Raw genomic sequence first — 15,936 nt, 5'->3', positions numbered from 1 at the left:
CACGAGAGAATTACAGAGACGAAAGGAAATTAGGGAGGGATCACCGCTTGAAGCACCCTTCTCCCAAAGGTGAGATCAGCAGAGACACCCAGGTCCAATCTATAATGCCTATAAAAGGTAGAAGGAGAAGACCAAGTGGCAGCCTTACATATCTCTTCGATGGAAAGCCCCGTTTTCTCCGCCCAGGAGGTTGCTATCGCTCTGGTGGAATGAGCTCTCAACCCCTCCGGAACCTCCTTATTCCCTGAGGAGTAGGCGAGGGATATGGCCTCTCTAATCCATCTTGCAATCGTAGACTTTGAGGCCTTACAACCCTTTCTAGCCCCCTGATGGCATATAAATAGGGAATTATCCTTCCTAAAACAGAGTGAAATCTGTAGGTATTTGAGTACGCACCTCCTCACGTCTAAAGTGTGTAGCCTCTCCTCTTTTTGATTTTTGGGGGGAAAGCAAAAGGTTGGGAGAACTACCTCCTGAGTTCTATGGAACCGAGTGACTACTTCTGGAAGAAAGGCTGGGTCAGGTTTTAATACAATCCTATCATCCAGAATCTGAGTAAATGGCGGACATATGGAAAGAGCCTGTATGTCACTCACTCTTCTGGCTGAAGTCAGGGCCACTAACAGGGCTGTTTTTAGGAGAATAATTTTTGGGGAGGCTAAATCTAGGGGCTCGAAGGGAGGATTAGTTAAGGCCTCTAGGACCAAATTCAAATCCCAGGGAGAGGATTTTGCTTTGATAATGGGTCTACACCTAAAGGAAGCTTTTATAAATCGTGCTATCCAATAATTAGCTGCAATATCGGAAGAAAACAAAGCTCCCAAAGCCGACACCTGTACTTTTAAGGTACTAGTGGTAAGCCCCAATTCTAAGCCCCGCTGCAGAAACTCTAGTATTTTCCCAATAGGGGGCCCCTCCTCTGATTTAAATTCAGTAAATGATAAAAACTTCCTCCAGGTCCTAGCATAAATGCGGGTGGTAACGGGTTTTCTGCTAGACAAGAGAGTATTTACTACATTTGCGGGGAATCCCTTGTTGGTTAACAGCACCCTCTCAAATTCCACGCCGTCAAATGGAGACTCGAGGCTGGAGTATGGGAAACCGGACCCTGTGTGAGAAGGTCTGGAATCTCCGGAAGGATCCAGGGATCTGATATGGATATTTTTCGGAGACAAGGGAACCACGGTCTTTTGGGCCAAAAGGGGCATATGAGTATTACTCTGGCCCTGTCTGCCCTGATCTTCCTTATAACTGCTGGAAGCAGGATCATGGGAGGAAATGCATATGTCAGAGGGAATTTCCAGGGAACCATAAAGGCGTCCACTGTCAGGGGTTCTTCTCTGGGGTCTAGGGAACAGAATGTTGTCACCTTCCGGTTGCATTTCGTCGCAAATAAGTCCACTGTCGGAAGACCCCACATTGCCACAATTCTGGAGAAGATTTGAGGATTCAAGGACCATTCTCCCTCTTTTATGGAAATACGGCTTAGGAAATCCGCTGTGACGTTGTTAGAACCTTGCTCTTAGGTTTTTTCCTTTGCTGGTCACATGACCTCGTTGGCCTATTTAATCCTGCTCCGCCCTTCTGGCTTTGCTGGACTTCATTGTATAACTACTTTCTAGCTAGCCTGTGCTCTGTATCTAACTCTGTTAGTTTGCTTGGTCTACGGACCTCAGTGTTCTATATATTTTGTTTGTTTGTCTGACTGCTACTATTTCTGTTAGGAGGTGTCCCATTTTCCTCCCAGTCCTTAGTACTTGTAGGGATTCCTTCCCCACATCTATAGGTCTCCGTACAGACTAGCTTAGGACTTTAGCAGGTCTGATCGCAGGATCAGGTTCCCTGTTACATCGTAGGGATTAAGCTGAGTTCTATCGTAGGGACAGATTTCCTCTCTTTCCTTAGCTCTGGTAGCAGAACATAACAGTAAGTCCAGCCTGCAAATTCTCTAAGGAAAGATTTTTCTGTTCCATCATGGTGTCGGTTCAGGATTTGGCTCATCGCCTGCAGGGACTCTCTCTGGAGGTGGCCGAGCTCCGTCAGCACGTGAGTAACTGTCCTGGAGCACATTTCTTGGAGCCTAAGGTATGTTTGCCGGATTTATTTTTTGGTGAACACCGAGAATTTTTTTCATTTAAAAATGCTTGCTTATTGTATTTTCGTTTGAGACCCAAGTCCTCTGGGGATGAATCCCAGCGCATAGGGTTCATAATGTCACTTTTGCGCAAAGAGCCTCAGGAGTGGGCCTTTTCTTTGCAACCTAGTGATACATGCTTCAGATCAGTGGATAGTTTTTTTTCTGCTTTGGGGCTATTATATGATGATCCTGACCGTGTCGCATCAGCTGAGACTGAGTTGAGACGTTTGAAACAGGGATTAGGTAATGTGGAAAAATATTGTACTCATTTCCGTCGTTGGTCTACTCAAACAGGGTGGAACGATTCTGCTCTGAAAAGTCTATTTCTTGCTGGGCTCAATGAAAGGGTTAAAGACCTGCTAATTGCTTATCCTACACCTGAAGATTTGCAACAGGCTATGCAATTAGCTATACGGGTGGATAGGAGACTGCGTGCAAGGGTTAATGAGAGCAAATCCTCTGCTATGTCAGTTTCTGGTTATGAGAATGTGTGTACGAACAGTGGTGAACCGATGGAGATTGGATCGGTGGCACCTCGCTCTCAAGAAAAAGACCGTCGATTTTCTGAAGGCTTGTGTTTCTATTGCGGAAAATCTGGTCATTTGATTAAAGGCTGTGAGCTTCGTATGAAGAAAGAAAAAAAAATGGTCAGTCATGCCCGTATTGCCTGTTTAAATTCCAAGGGTGTATTTTTAGCTGCTTCCACGATTGCTCAGGAAAAATTAATGGAATTTCGGGTGTTTGTTGATTGTGGGTCTACTCTGAATGTAATTGATGGGGGATTCTTGGAAAGACTCAATTTAAAACCCGAACCTTTATCATCCCCCATTGCTGTGGTTTCTGTGGATGGTTCCCCTTTGAAGAATATTACTCTCAAGGTCTGTGAATTTCCTCTCACTATTAATGGTGTTCACCATGAGAAATTGGATTTGGTAGTTTTGAATAACTTGCCTTCTCCAGTAATATTGGGATTGCCCTGGTTAAAATTTCACAATCCTGTACTGGATTGGTCTACCAATGAAATTAAATCCTGGAGCCATAAATGTTATGACAAGTGTTGTAACGGGCGTATTGCAGCTTTGGATAGGGGAGAATTGCCTGTTCCTATTCAGGATTTTTGGAGAGTTTTTTCTGAGAAGGAATCGCAGGTTTTGCCTCCCCATAGAGACTATGATTGTTCTATTGAATTTGTCCCTGGAGCGACTCTTCCTAAAAGTCGTTTATTTAACCTTACTATTCCTGAGAGGAAGGCTTTGGATGAATATATACAGACAAGTTTGGCCGCCGGTCACATTAGGCCCTCTAAGTCTCCTGTGGCGGTTGGATTTTTTTTTGTAAAAAAAAAGGACGGCGGTTTACGTCCTTGTCTGGATTTTCGTGAGATTAACAAAATTACTGTACGCAATCCTTACCCACTGCCATTGATTCCTGATCTGTTTAATCAGTTAATGGGGGCCAAGTGGTTCTCTAAAATTGACCTTAAGGGGGCATACAATCTGTTGCGCATGAAGGAGGGTGACGAATGGAAGACTGCTTTTAACACTCCTGTGGGTCATTTTGAGAATCTGGTTATGCCTTTTGGTCTTACTAATGCTCCTGCATTTTTTCAGAATCTTATTAATGACATCCTTAGACCTTTGATCGGCAAAAATGTGGTTGTGTATTTGGATGACATTTTGATTTATTCGCCGGATCTTGAGTCTCATTGGCGGAGCGTACGTGAGGTATTACAATTGTTAATGGACAATTCGCTTTTTGCTAAGCTGGAGAAATGTGAGTTCGCTGTACAGAGAATTAGTTTTTTGGGTTACATTATCTCCAGCGAAGGTTTTGAGATGGACCCGGTTAAAGTTCAAGCTGTACAGGAATGGCCTAGGCCTACTGGTTTGAAATCGATACAGAGGTTTTTAGGTTTCGCCAATTATTACAGAAAATTCATAAAAAATTTTTCTAGTATTGTCAAACCTCTAACCGATCTCACCAGGAAAGGTGCTGATGCGGTTCAGTGGTCTTCTGAGGCCATTGAAGCTTTTGTGTATCTCAAGGAGAGGTTCACCTCTGCTCCCATCCTTATGCAGCCTGATGTGACTAAGCCGTTTTTGGTTGAGGCTGATGCTTCTTCGGTGGGGGTTGGCGCAGTATTGTCTCAGGATAACGGGGATGGATTACATCCCTGTGCCTTTTTTTTCAAAAAAATTTTCGGAGACTGAACTGAATTACGATATTGGTAATCGGGAATTATTGGCTATTAAACTCGCATTTGAACACTGGCGCCACTTCTTGGAAGGTGCGGAATTTCCCGTTCAGGTTCTTATGGATCATAAAAATCTGATATATCTTGATGCTGCCAAGCGCCTGAATGCCCGTCAGGCTAGGTGGGCACTGTTTTTCTCGCGGTTTAATTTCTCCGTTACTTACATCCCTGGTACTAAGAATGTTAAGGCGGATGCCTTGTCTCGCAGTTTTTCTCCCACAGTTGGTGCTGAGAAAGAGGAGAACATTTTACAAGAAGGTGTTGTGATAGCTGCTTTGGACTCCGTTTTGGAAGACGAGATTCTTAAAGCACAGGAGAATGCCCCATCTAACACTCCTCATGGGAGGTTGTTTGTGCCTGGGACCTTTAGGAGAGATTTGTTTATTGAGTGTCACGAATCTCGGTTGGCAGGTCATCCCGGAATCTCTGAGACCAAGAGACTGGTGGGTCGCAGTTTTTGGTGGCCTGGATGGCAGAAGGAAGTCATTAAGTGGGTGCGTCAATGTACTATATGTGCTAGATCTAAGTCCTCACATACTCCTGCTGCGGGGTTGCTTTGTCCTTTGGAGGTTACTAGTGCTCCTTGGACACATTTGGCTATGGACTTTATAACTGACCTTCCCCCCTCTGAGGGTTTTACTGTCATCTGGGTGGTCGTGGACCGTTTTAGCAAGATGTGTCACTTGGTTCCCTTCGTCAAACTGCCCTGCGCTAAAACTCTCGCTAAGGCCTTTGTCAAGGAAATTGTCAGACTTCATGGCGTTCCTACTGACATTGTTTCTGATAGGGGTCCTCAGTTCGTGGCTCGTTTTTGGCGTGCCTTTTGTGATAGGTTGGGAATTCATTTGTCGTTCTCGTCCGGATATCATCCTGAATCTAATGGCCAGACAGAAAGGAAAAACCAGGATGTTGAGCAGTTCTTGCGTTGTTTTGTGGCAGACAATCAAGAGGGGTGGTCTGAGTTTCTGCCACTTGCTGAATTTGCTCTGAACAATCATACATCTTCTTCTGCTGGTTGTTCGCCTTTTTTTTGTTGTTCTGGGAGACATCCGTCGTTTGGGTCGTTCTCCAAGTTGGGATCTGCCGTGCCTGAGGAGGAGAATTTTTCCGGTGATTTGGAGAGAGTTTGGACGGATGTGCGTGGTAATCTTCAGGAGGCCAACAGAAAATCTAAAGACTACTTTGATAGGAAACGACAGGAGGTTTTGTTCGCTGTTGGTGACATGGTTTGGTTGTCCTCTAGGAATCTGCGGTTGAGGATTCCTTCTAAGAAATTGGGTCCCAAGTTTGTAGGGCCCTTTAAGGTGCTTCAGGTTGTCAACCAATCTGCTGTTAGGTTGGAGGTTCCTACCTCCTGGAGAATTAATCCGGTATTTCATGTCTCTCTGTTAAAAAAAGCTGTTGTGTCGGATGGTGACGCCTCTGCCTCTGTTCCTCCGGTGGTGGAGGACGGGGAATATGAAATTTCTCGCATCCTTAACTCTAGACGGTATAGAGGTAGTTTGCAGTATCTGGTGGCCTGGAAAGGTTTCGGACCCGAGGATAACTCTTGGGTGAGGTCAGATGATGTTTCCGCGTCCAGACTTATCAGAGCGTTTCACAGGAGATTTCCTGATAAGCCTGGTCCTAGGGGATCCGGAGGATCCTCTTAGAAGGGGGGGTACTGTTAGAACCTTGCTCTTAGGTTTTTTCCTTTGCTGGTCACATGACCTCGTTGGCCTATTTAATCCTGCTCCGCCCTTCTGGCTTTGCTGGACTTCATTGTATAACTACTTTCTAGCTAGCCTGTGCTCTGTATCTAACTCTGTTAGTTTGCTTGGTCTACGGACCTCAGTGTTCTATATATTTTGTTTGTTTGTCTGACTGCTACTCTTTCTGTTAGGAGGTGTCCCATTTTCCTCCCAGTCCTTAGTACTTGTAGGGATTCCTTCCCCACATCTATAGGTCTCCGTACAGACTAGCTTAGGACTTTAGCAGGTCTGATCGCAGGATCAGGTTCCCTGTTACATCGTAGGGATTCAGCTGAGTTCTATCGTAGGGACAGATTTCCTCTCTTTCCTTAGCTCTGGTAGCAGAACATAACAGACGTTTTCTTTCCCTTTTAGATGAATAGCCGAAAGGGAGAGACAATGATATTCTGAAGAAGTCTGTCCGCTACCCTCATTAAGTCTCTTGAGCGGGTTCCCCCTTGGTGATTTATATAAGCTACCGAGACTTGATTGCCCGAGAGTATACGGACATGCTGGCCCTGTAAGGAACTTGTTGAACGCATAATCCACCGCCAAAAGCTCCTTAACATTTGATGACAACTGTATCTCACTCCTTGACCAGGTCCCCTGAACTAAGTTCCCATTGAAGTGAGCTCCCCAACCTGCAGCACTCGCATCTGTAGTTAAGACTCCCATCGGCTTACACTCCCAGGGGACCCCCCTAGAAAGATTATCGTGTCATAACCACCAATGAAGGGAATGTATGGCCCGAGGACACAGGGTAAACTCACGGTCTAAATGTCCTTCTAGGACTGAGTTGTTATACAATACATCCCACTGAAGAGCCCTTGAATGAAATTGTGACCAACGAACTGCGGAAAAACTCGAGGTTAAGGTCTCTAATAACGACATGGCTTTACGGAGTGACATAGAGGGTTTATCCATACACTGTCTTACCAAACCCTGGATTCTTGTGATTTTTTCTTCAGATAAATAACATAACCGTTTTTTAGAATCTAACATGACCCCCAGATACTGCTGAGCTTTGAGTGGAGTTAATCTAGATTTTTCCAAATTTAGAAACCACCCCAAGCCCTCCAAGACAGACATGGTCACCCGAAGGTGGGCCTCGCATTGAACAACAGAGTTTCCCACTATCAGGAGATCATCTAGGTAAGGGATTATTAGAATGTCTCTTTCTCTTATATGGGCCATAACCTCTGCCATTAATTTGGTGAAAATTCGCGGGGCTATTGCTAACCCAAAGGGAAGTGCAGTGCACTGAAAGTGTTTAACCACCCCCTCAATTTCAATGGCCAGCCTCAGGTATTTCTGATAGTAACTATGAATGGGAATATGGTAATGCGCATCCTTGAGATCGAGAACTACCATATAACAGTGGGGAAAAAGCAACTTTATTACTGTTTTCAAGGATTCCATTTTGAAAGTGTCTACTTTAAGGAAGCTATTTAAGGATTTTAGATTTATAATTGTCCTGAAACTCCCATCCGGTTTTGGGACCAAGAAGAGCGGGGAGTAGAATCCGAGACCCTTTTCTGAATCCGGAACCTCAATCAGGACGTTTTTCCTTATTAAGACTTGAATTTCCGATACGAGGGCAGTCTGGCGTTCTGGGGAGGAACTAGAGGGAACAATCATGAATCTCTTGTGAGGAAAAGCTTGAAATTGAAATTTTAGACCATATTTAATCAGGCTCAAAATCCAATTACTATGAGAAATCTGTTCCCAAGCTGGGGAAAATAATGACAATCTCCCTCCCACCTGGGCTGATTGTGCATTCCCTGGCTTCTGCTGATTTTTTGGAGATGAACCAAAGAGAAGGCCTCTACCTTTTCGACCTCTTTCTTCGGACTTGTCCGGTTCCCTGAAGAATCTTCTTCGGATGAATTTTCTTTTCCGAAACGATCTCTTAAAGGAGGGTAGAGGTACTGATGGAAAACACTTCTTAGGATCTCCGGCCTTCTCCAATAATTCGTCCATAGTCTGGCCAAAGAGATATTCCCCTTCGCAAGGGATTGCACACAGCCTGGACTTTGTCTGTACATCCCCAAGCCAGCATTTAATCCATAGCGCTCGTCGAGCCGCATTTGACAGAGCTGATGACTTTGCTGCGAATCTGACTAAGTCCGCAGACGCATCAGCAAGAAAGGCCGCTGCACCCTGAATCAGTGGAAGGGAAGAAATAATCTCCTTCCTAGAGACACCATCCCTTAGCTGACTGTTTAACTGTTCCAGCCAAACCATCAGGGCTCTAGATGTGCAGGTGGCTGCTACTGCTGGTCTCAGTGCTCCTGCAGCTGTCTCCCATGCACCTTTTAAGAAGGTATCGGCTCGTCTGTCCAGGGGGTCTTTTAATGCTCCCATGTCATCAAACGGGAGGGAAGTCTTTTTTGCCGCTTTAGCGACAGCAACGTCCAGCTTTGGTGCTTTTGACCAAGAGGAACATATGGCATCCTCAAATGGGTACCTCCTCTTGAAAGATGGAGGAACACTGCCCTTCCTGTCGGGTTTTTTCCACTCTCTATCATTGAGGTCTTTTACTCTTGTATTCACGGGAAAACGTTTTCTCTTTTTCTGACCTAATCCACCAAACATTAAGTCCTCCACAGACTTTTCTGCCCTCATGTCTACAATGCCCATGGTAGACCGGACAGCTTTTACCAAGGCATCAACCTCCTGCAGAGGAAAACACTGTCTATCCGATTCACTATCAGAAGAAGAGAGAGCGGAGGAGGAAATGTCAGATATCTGGACCCGGCTCAGGTTCCCGAGAAATATGAGTAGATTCTGAGCCTTGCAAAGCCTTGCCTATTTCCTCTCTAATTAAAGTCTTTAGGTCCAGGGACAACCCAGGGGTTTCCTCCGCCATTACTTTGTTAATACACAGCTGGCACAATTTCTTATTATATGCATCTGGGAGCGGATTGCTGCATAAGGCACATTCTTTATGTTTCGTTTTAGCTGAACATTTCTTGCTCTGAAAGAGGAGTTTATAGAAAGAAAAAAGGAGGAGGAAACTATTAGTAGAACTTCCACGAAGATTCCACTTACCCCACAGAATATCTGGTACCGTAGAAGCAGAAGAATCCATCATAAAAGGCGGGGAATCACGCTGAACCGGACTATTTTTTCTGCTCTTAGTGGTGAACGACTAGACCCAGACCGGGAATAACGTTGCACCACCAGTTGTGAGGGCTCCCCAGAGGGCTGCTCCTGCAGCAGCTGCTCTTGCTGAGGTGAAAGCTGCTCCTATGAATCTCCCATGTCTACCAAGATAACAATGGGCTGGGAAGCACCTTTGTATGTTGCCAGGACTCTTTTATACTGGCCATGCCAGGTACCATGTGTGGGTTTTTTTCTTTTTTAGAACCCAGGAGGGAGTCAATTGTTCCCACGTGGTTCCCCCCCCCCCAGGTGGGCTCACCGCCGCCTGCCCAGCTGACGTTGTCCTCCTCGTGGCTTCGGCGTCCTCATGCTCGCGCGCACTTCCTGGTTGCGCACGCGAGCTCCGCCCACTTCCGGTGACGTCCCCGACGCACCGGAAATACGTCACAGGGCCGCGCCTGTCACGTGCCCCGCCGGCGCGGCCCGGATCTCCTGCCTCGTACTGCCTGCCGCAACGCACATGGAGGTGCCCCAATGAGCCCTGCCGTGGCGTCTCCAGAGGCCCAGGACAGACAGCTCCATCCAACGCCCTGTGGCTCCCTCTGGGGCAAGAGACCATCTTCTGCAGGTAAGCCTGCGAGGTCTCCCATCACGGACAGGAAACCTAAACTGAGGCGAGAGAGAGGTGCCGCCCTTTTTAACCCGTAGGTTTCCTGTCCTTGATGGGCAGATCCTCTCTCTCGTGGTGCTGTCATGGGAGAACGAATAAAATGTGTCCTACTGTAAATCACTTAAACATGAGCCATGTATGAGGGAGTCGGAGTCATGAAGTCGGAGACGGTGTCATGGAAATTTAGGAGTAGGAGTCAAAGGTTTGGCTTACCGACTCCACAGCCCTGGCTCCCATCCCGTACTTTCTTGATTGGTACATCAAGGAAAGGCAACTGGTAATAATTAAACTCTGATATAAATCTAAGGGCCACTCTATGGATATTGAGTTCCCTGACAAATTAAAGAAATTGTTCACTCGTCCTTGACCAGATGATAAAAATGTTGTCAATATATCTATATCATACCCCAATATATGGTTGCCACTACTTATAATCATCACTGAGTATTTTGGTTTCCTCCCACCAGCCCAGGAATAGATTAGCAGATGAGGGGGTACAGGGGCTCCCCATCGCAGTACCCCTGAGCTCGTTTAAGTACTTCCTGTCAAAAAGTAAGACGTTATGAGTAAGAATGAATTTTAGAAGATCCTCCATGAAGTCATTATGTCTACTACACTCTATTGATATCGATTTCAATAAACATCTTACGCCACTGATATCATCCTCATGCGATATATTACTGTACAAAGCCTCGATATCTAGTAAGGCCTGCTCCCCTACATGAATGTATACATGCTCGAGGGTATATGTAGGGGAGCAGGCAGAGGGAAAACCAACTCCAGAGGGATTATTCAAACTGTAAAACCTCAGGACTTATTCAAACTGCAGGACCTCAGGCGGTACTGTGGGAACATTATACTGTGTGGGGGCATCATCCATACTGCATAAGGGGCATAATGGGGGCATTACACTGTGGGGGGCATCATACATACTGCATAAGGGGCATAATGGGGGCATTACACTGTGTGGGGGCATCATACATACTGCATAAGGGGCATAATGGGGGCATTACACTGTGTGGGGGCATCATACATACTGCATAAGGGGCATAATGGGGGCATTACACTGTGTGGGGGCATCATACATACTGCATAAGGGGCATAATGGGGGCATTACACTGTGTGGGGGCATCATACATACTGCATAAGGGGCATAATGGGGGCATTACACTGTGTGGGGGCATCATACATACTGCATAAGGGGCATAATGGGGGCATTACACTGTGTGGGGGCATCATACATACTGCATAAGGGGCATAATGGGCGCATTACACTGTGTGGGGGCATCATACATACTGCATAAGGGGCATAATGGGGGCATTACACTGTGTGGGGGCATCATACATACTGCATAAGGGGCATAATGGGGGCATTATACTGTGTGGGGCATCAAAAATACTGCATAAGGGGCATAATGGAGGTATTACAATGTGTGGGGCATCATACAGTGGTGGTCAAAAGTATTGGCACCCCTGCAATTCTGTCAGATAATACTCAGTTTCTTTCTGATAAAGGTTGCAATCACAAATTCTTTGGTATTATTATCTTCATTTATTTTGTCTTCAATGAAAAAATACTAAAAAGAATTGTCTTAAAGCCAAATTGGATATAATTCCACACCAAACCTAAAAAAGGGGGTGGACAAAAGTATTGGCACTGTTTGAAAAATCATGTGATGCTTCTCTAATTCGTGTAATTAACAGCACCTGTAACTTACCTGTGGCACCTAACAGGTGTTGGCAATAACTAAATCAGCCAGTTAACATGGATTAAAGTTGACTCAACCTCTGTCCTGTGTCCTTGTGTGTACCACATTGAGCATGGAGAAAAGAAAGAAGACCAAAGAACTGTCTGAGGACTTGAGAAACCAAATTGTGAGGAAGAATGAGCAATCTCAAGGCTACAAGTCCATCTCCAAAGACCTGAATGTTCCTGTGTCTTCCGTGCAGTGTCTTCAAGAAGTTTAAAGCCCATGGTACTGTAGCTAACCTCCCTAGATGTGGACAGAAAAGAAAAATTGATGAGAGATTTCAACGCAAGATTGTGCGGATGGTGGATAAAGAACCTCGACTAACATCCAAACAAGTTCAAGTTGCCCTGCAGTTCGAGGGTACAACAGTATCAACCCGTACTATCCGTCGGCGTCTGAATGAAAAGGGACTGTATGGTAGGATACCCAGGAAGACCCCACTTCTTACCCCGAGACATAAAAAAGCCAGGCTGGAGTTTGCCAAAACTTACCTGAGAAAGCCTAAAACGTTTTGGAAGAATGTTCTCTGGTCAGATGAGACAAAAGTAGAGCTTTTTGGGAAAAAGCATCAACATAGAGTGTACAGGGAAAAAAAAGAGGCATTCAAAGAAAAGAACACGGTCCCTACAGTCAAACATGGCGGAGGTTCCCTGATGTTTTGGGGTTGCTTTGCTGCCTCTGGCACTGGACTGCTTGACCGTGTGCATGGCATTATAAAGTCTGAAGACTACCAACAAATTTTGCAGCATAATGTAGGGCCCAGTGTGAGAAAGCTGGGTCTCCCTCAGAGGTGATGGGTCTCTCTCAGAGGTCATGGGTCTTCCAGCAGGACAATGACCCAAAACACACTTCCAAAAGCACTATAAAATGGTTTGAGAGAAAGCACTGGAGACTTCTAAGGTGGCCAGCAATGAGTCCAGACCTGAATCCCATAGAACACCTGTGGAGAGATCTCAAAATGGCAGTTTGGAGAAGGCACCCTTCAAAATTTCAGGGACCTGGAGCAGTTTGCCAAAGAAGAATTGTCTACAATTCCAGCAGAGCATTGTAAGAAACTCATTGATGGTTACAGGAAGCGGTTGTTCGCAGTTATTTTGGCTAAAGGTTGTGCAACCAAGTATTAGGCTGAGGGTGCCAATACTTTTGTCTGGCCCATTTTTGGAGTTTTGTGTGAAATGATCAATGATTTGATTTTTGCTTCATTCTCTTTTGTGTTTTTTCATTGAAGACAAATTAAATGAAGATAATAATACCAAAGAATTTGTGATTGCAATCATTTTCAGGAAGAAATTGAGTATTATCTGACAGAATTGCAGGGGTGCCAATACTTTTGGCCACCACTGTACATACTGCATAAGGGTCATAATGGGGGCATTACACTGTGTAGGGGCGTCATACATACTGCATAAGGGGCATAATGGGGGCATTACACTGTGGGGCATCATACATACTGCATAAGGGGCATAATGGGGGGCATTTCACTGTGTGGGGGCATCATACATCCTGCATAAGGGGCATAATGGGGGCATTACACTGTGTAGGGGCGTCATACATACTGCATAAGGGGCATAATGGGGGCATTACACTGTGGGGCATCATACATACTGCATAAGGGGTATAATGGGGGCATTACACTGTGTGGGGGCATCATACATCCTGCATAAGGGGCATAATGGGGGCATTACACTGTGTGGGGGCATCATACATCCTGCATAAGGGGCATAATGGGGGCATTATACTGTGGGGGTATCATACATCCTGTATAAGGGGCATAATGGGGGCATTACACTGTGTGTGGAGCATCATACATACTGCATAAGGGGCATAATGGGGGGCATTTCACTGTGTGGGGGCATCATACATCCTGCATAAGGGGCATAATGGGGGCATTACACTGTGGGGGGCATCATACATCCTGCATAAGGGGCATAATGGGGGCATTACACTGTGTGTGGAGCATCATACATACTGCATAAGGGGCATAATGGGGGGCATTACACTGTGTGGGGGCATCATACATCCTGCATAAGGGGCATAATGGGGGCATTACACTGTGGGGGGCATCATACATCCTGCATAAGGGGCATAATGGGGGCATTATACTGTGGGGGGCATCATACATCCAGCATAGGGGCATAATGGGGGCATTACACTGTGTGGGGGCATCATACATCCTGCATAGGGGCATAATGGGGGCATTACACTGTGTGGGGCATCATACATACTGTATAAGGGGCATAATGGGGGCATTACACTGTGGGGGGCGTCATACATCCTACATAAGGGGCATAATGGGGGCATTACACTGTGGGGGGGCATCATACATCCTGCATAAGGGGCATAATGGGGGCATTACACTGTGGGGGGCATCATACATCCTGCATAAGGGGCATAATGGGGGCATTACACTGTGTGGGGGCATCATACATCCTGCATAAGGGGCATAATGGGGACATTACACTGTGTGGGGGCATCATACATACTGCATAAGGGGCATAATGGGGGCATTACACTGTGTGGGGGCATCATACATAGTGCATAAGGGGCATAATGAGGGCATTACACTGTGGGGGGCATCATACATCCTGCATAAGGGGCATAATGGAGACATTACACTGTGTGGGGGCATCATACATCCTGCATAAGGGGCATAATGGGGGCATTACACTGTGTGGGGGCATCATACATAGTGCATAAGGGGCATAATGGGGGCATTACACTGTGGGGCAGTAAAGGGGTCCTGTACTATGAGAACAATACGTTTCCTCCCTTCCTGTCTCCATAGTTGGGTCGTATGTATCTATTACAGGAAACAGAACAAAAACCTTATGATTCTTATAAAGGGGCAACACTAGACCCCAAAAGAGTCTCCGTGCTGAAGGGGTTACTGCCCCCTGCGCCCAGTAATGGGGGTCTCCACATACCTCCACCTGCAGAGCCGCCACCACATATATGGTTGCTCTGTGCGCACAGGAGCTGTGATGAGGTCACAGGAGGGGAGGAGTCAGGGGTCACATGATCAGGGGCCTCAGTGGATGCAGGACTCTGCTGTGCTGGTTGTCATGGTGCTGGATGAGCTGAAGTTTATGTGTGGGGTCAGCAGGGGTTTACAGTGTGGATGTAGCAGAGCCGCGTGTGTACGAGGTGTACGGAGCGGAGCCGCGTGTGTACGAGGTGTACGGAGCGGAGCCGCGTGTGTACGAGGTGTACGGAGCGGAGCCGCGTGTGTACGAGGTGTACGGAGCGGAGCCGTGTGTGTACGAGGTGTACGGAGCGGAGCCGCGCGTGTACGAGGTGTACGGAGTGAAGCCGCGTGTGTACGAGGTGTACGGAGCAGAGCCGCGTGTGTACGAGGTGTACGGAGCAGAGCCGTGTGTGTACGAGGTGTACGGAGCGGAGCCGCGTGTGTACGAGGTGTACGGAGCGGAGCCGTGTGTGTACGAGGTGTACGGAGCGGAGTCGCGTGTGTACGAGGTGTACGGAGCAGAGCCGCGTGTGTACGAGGTGTACGGAGCAGAGCCGCGTGTGTACGAGGTGTACGGAGCAGAGCCGCGTGTGTACGAGGTGTACGGAGCAGAGCCGCGTGTGTACGAGGTGTATGGAGCAGAGCCGCGTGTGTACGAGGTGTACGGAGCGGAGCCGCGTGTGTACGAGGTGTACGGAGCGGAGCCGCGTGTGTACGAGGTGTACGGAGCAGAGCCGCGTGTGTACGAGGTGTACGGAGCAGAGCCGTGTGCGTACGAGGTGTACGGAGCGGAGCCGCGCGTGTTTACGAGGTGTACGGAGCGGAGCCGCGTGTGTACGAGGTGTACGGAGCGGAGCCGCGTGTGTGTACGAGGTGTACGGAGCAGAGCCGCGCGTGTACGAGGTGTACGGAGCAGAGCCGCGCGTGTACGAGGTGTACGGAGCGGAGCCGCGCGTGTACGAGGTGTACGGAGCGGAGCCGCGCGTGTACGAGGTGTACGGAGCGGAGCCGCGCGTGTACGAGGTGTACGGAGCGGAGCCGCGCGTGTACGAGGTGTACGGAGCGGAGCCGCGCGTGTACGAGGTGTACGGAGCGGAGCCGCGCGTGTACGAGGTGTACGGAGCAGAGCCGCGCGTGTACGAGGTGTACGGAGCAGAGCCGCGCGTGTACGAGGTGTACGGAGCAGAGCCGCGCGTGTACGAGGTGTACGGAGCAGAGCCGCGCGTGTACGAGGTGTACGGAGCAGAGCCGCGCGTGTACGAGGTGTACGGAGCAGAGCCGCGCGTGTACGAGATGTACGGAGCAGAGCCGCGCGTGTACGAGG

At 47.5% G+C, this 15,936-nt stretch overlaps 1 pseudogene; it reads right to left on the bottom strand.

Moving 5' to 3' along the window:
- The window catches only part of LOC141213599 (uncharacterized), a 94,500-nt pseudogene extending 79,840 nt beyond the window's left edge, over nucleotides 1-14,660 (bottom strand).
- Between the last annotated feature and the right edge of the window lie 1,276 nt (nucleotides 14,661-15,936).

The sequence above is a fragment of the Phyllobates terribilis genome, unplaced genomic scaffold (genome assembly GCF_046119375.1).
Source record: "Phyllobates terribilis strain yellow unplaced genomic scaffold, ASM4611937v1 Scaffold_200__1_contigs__length_3551848, whole genome shotgun sequence".
In the NCBI taxonomy this organism is placed as follows: domain Eukaryota; kingdom Metazoa; phylum Chordata; class Amphibia; order Anura; family Dendrobatidae; genus Phyllobates; species Phyllobates terribilis.
Note: the sequence above shows the minus strand (reverse complement) of the source record. Positions and strands in the feature narration are given on the sequence as shown.